The sequence below is a fragment of the Bubalus kerabau genome, chromosome 5 (assembly GCF_029407905.1).
Source record: "Bubalus kerabau isolate K-KA32 ecotype Philippines breed swamp buffalo chromosome 5, PCC_UOA_SB_1v2, whole genome shotgun sequence".
NCBI lineage: Eukaryota > Metazoa > Chordata > Mammalia > Artiodactyla > Bovidae > Bubalus > Bubalus kerabau.
In genome coordinates, this window is record NC_073628.1 from 100,046,332 (window position 1) to 100,049,468 (window position 3,137).

Here is a 3,137-nt window from a genome sequence, read left to right on the forward strand (position 1 = left end):
TGTTTCTTCCAGTCCAGCGTTTCTCATGATGTACTCTGCATATAAGTTAAATAAGCAGGGTGACAATATACAGCCTTGATGTACTCCTTTTCCTATTTGGAACCAGTCTGTTGTTCCATGTCCAGTTCTAACTGTTGCTTCCTGACGTGGATACAGGTTTCTCAAGAGGCAGATCAGGTGGTCTGGTATTCCCATCTCTTTCAGAATTTTCCACAGTTTATTGTGATCCACACAGTCAAAGGTTTTGGCATAGTCAAGAAAGCAGAAATAGATGTTTTTCTGGAACTCTCTTGCTTTTTCCATGATCCAGCAGATGTTGGCAATTTGATCTCTGGTTCCTCTGCCTTTTCTAAAACCAGCTTGAACATCAGGAAGTTCACGGTTCACATATTGCTGAAGCCTGGCTTGGAGAATTTTGAGCATTACTTTACTAGCATGTGAGATGAGTGCAATTGTGCGGTAGTTGGAGCATTCTTTGGCATTGCCTTTCTTTGGGATTGGAATGAAAACTGACCTTTACCAGTCCTGTGGCCACTGCTGAGTTTTCCAAATTTGCTGGCATATTGAGTGCAGCACTTTCACAGCATCATCTTTCAGGATTTGGAATAGCTCAACTGGAATTCCATCACCTCCACTAGCTTTGTTCGTAGTGATGCTTTCTAAGGCCCACTTGACTTCACATTCCAGGATGTCTGGCTCTAGGTCAGTGATCACACCATCGTGATTATCTGTGTTGTGAAAATCTTTTTTGTACAGTTCTTCTGTGTATTCTTGCCATCTCTTCTTAATATCTTCTGCTTCTGTTAGGTCCATACCATTTCTGTCCTTTATCGAGCCCATCTTTGCATGAAATGTTCCTTTGGTATCTCTGATTTTCTTGAAGAGATCCCTAGTCTTTCCCATTCTGTTGTTTTCCTCTATTTCTTTGCATTGATCACTGAGGAAGGCTTTCTTATCTCTTCTTGCTATTCTTTGGAACTCTGCATTCAGATGTTTATATCTTTCCTTTTCTCCTTTGCTTTTCACTTCTCTTTTTTTCACAGCTATTTGTAAGGCCTCCCCGGAAAGCCATTTTGCTTTTTTGCATTTCTTTTCCATGGGGATGGTCTTGATCCCTGTCTTCTGTACAATGTCACGAACCTCCATCCATAGTTCATCAGGCACTCTATCTATCAGATCTAGGCCCTTAAATCTATTTCTCACTTCCACTGTATCATCATAAGGGATTTGATTGAGGTCATACCTGAATGGTCTAGTGGTTTTCCCTACTTTCTTCAATTTAAGTCTGAATTTGGCAATAAGGAGTTCATGGTCTGAGCCACAGTCAGCTCCTGGTCTTGTTTTTGCTGACTGTATAGAGCTTCTCCATCTTTGGCTGCAAAGAATATAATCAATCTGATTTCGGTGTTGACTATCTGGTGATGTCCATGTATAGAGTCTTCTCTTGTGTTGTTGGAAGAGGGTGTTTGTTATGACCAGTGCATTTTCTTGGCAAAACTCTATTAGTCTTTGCCCTGCTTCATTCCATATTCCAAGGCCAAATTTGCCTGTCACTCCAGGTGTTTCTTGACTTCCTACTTTTGCATTCCAGTCCCCTTTAATGAAAAGGACATCTTTTGGGGGGTGTTAGTTCTAAAAGGTCTCGTAGGTCTTCATAGAACCGTTCAACTTCAGCTTCTTCAGCATTACTGGTTGGGGCATAGACTTGGATTACTGTGATATTGAATGGTTTGCTTTGGAAACGAACAGAGATCATTCTGTCGTTTTTGAGATTGCATCCAAGTACTGCATTTTGGACTCTTTTGTTGACCATGATGGCTACTCCATTTCTTCTGAGGGATTCCTGCCCGCAGTAGTAGATATAATGGTCATCTGAGTTAAATTCACCCATTCCAGTCCATTTCAGTTCGCTGATTCCTAGAATGTCGACATTCACTCTTGTCATCTCTTGTTTGACCACTTCCAATTTGCCTTGATTCATGGACCTGACATTCCAGGTTCCTATGCAATATTGGTCTTTACAGCATCGGACCTTGCTTCTATCACCAGTCACATCCACAGCTGGGTATTGTTTTTGCTTTGGCTCCATCCCTTCATTCTTTCTGGAGTTATTTCTCCACTGATCTCCAGTAGCATATTGGGCACCTATTGACCTGGGGAGTTTCTCTTTCAGTGTCCTATCATTTTGCCTTTTCATACTGTTCATGGGGTTCTCAAGGCAAGTATACTAAAGTGATTTGCCATTCCCTTCTCCAGTGGACCACATTCTGTCAGATCTCTCCACCATGACCCACCCATCTTGGGTTGCCCCACGGGCATGGCTTAGTTTTATTGAGTTAGACAAGGCTGTGGTCCTAGTGTGATTAGATTGACTAGTTTACATGTAAATAAATAAAGCCTCTAACACAATGCCCAGCATATACCACAAACGTGTGATTGCACGTGTGCTCAGTCTTCTTCGACACTCTCTGACCCCACGGACTGTAGCCCACCAGGCTCCTCTGTCCTTGAGATTTCCCAGACAAGAATACTGGAGTGGGTTGCCAATTCCTCTTCCAGGGGATATTCCGGACCCAGGGATTGAACTTGCTTCTCCTGCATCTCCTGCAATGCAGGCAAGACTCTACTGCTGAGCCACTGGGGAAGCCCAGACCACAAATTGGTGTTACAATAGTGTGCCTGAGGTTTTTCCTTGACTTTGTATTTGTAAAAAAAAAAAAATCAGTTGTTAAATGTTTTCCTCTTTTAGCACAAAATAAAGCAAAGTTGACTCTTCTCTTCCTGCCTGTCCAACCCCAGCCTTGTCTTATGATTTGAATCAGGGTCAAAAAAAAAAAAAAAAGAGAGAGAGAGAGAGAAAGAAAGAAACACCATCACCACCACCCTTGCAAAACCCCAAATAAAAAAACTTGAGTGCTTTCTGTATGGGACCAGGATCAGACTAAGTGCTAGTGTAGACAAGAACACAGAAAAAGGATGATCTCTGTCCTCATGAGTCTTGCAATACAAATAAGAAAGTGAGATCTCCACAGACAAAGCATCTAGAATAAAGCTTAAAAAATAAAAGATCCAGTATAAGATGAGACGATACTGACAGAATCACCATGGTGACGCACAAGACGGGAGAATTGATGCTT

General features: G+C 42.0%; 1 pseudogene; it reads right to left on the minus strand.

Moving 5' to 3' along the window:
• Positions 1-1,248: 1,248 nt before the first annotated feature.
• LOC129654003 (craniofacial development protein 2-like) lies at positions 1,249-2,173 on the minus strand (annotated as a pseudogene).
• Between the last annotated feature and the right edge of the window lie 964 nt (positions 2,174-3,137).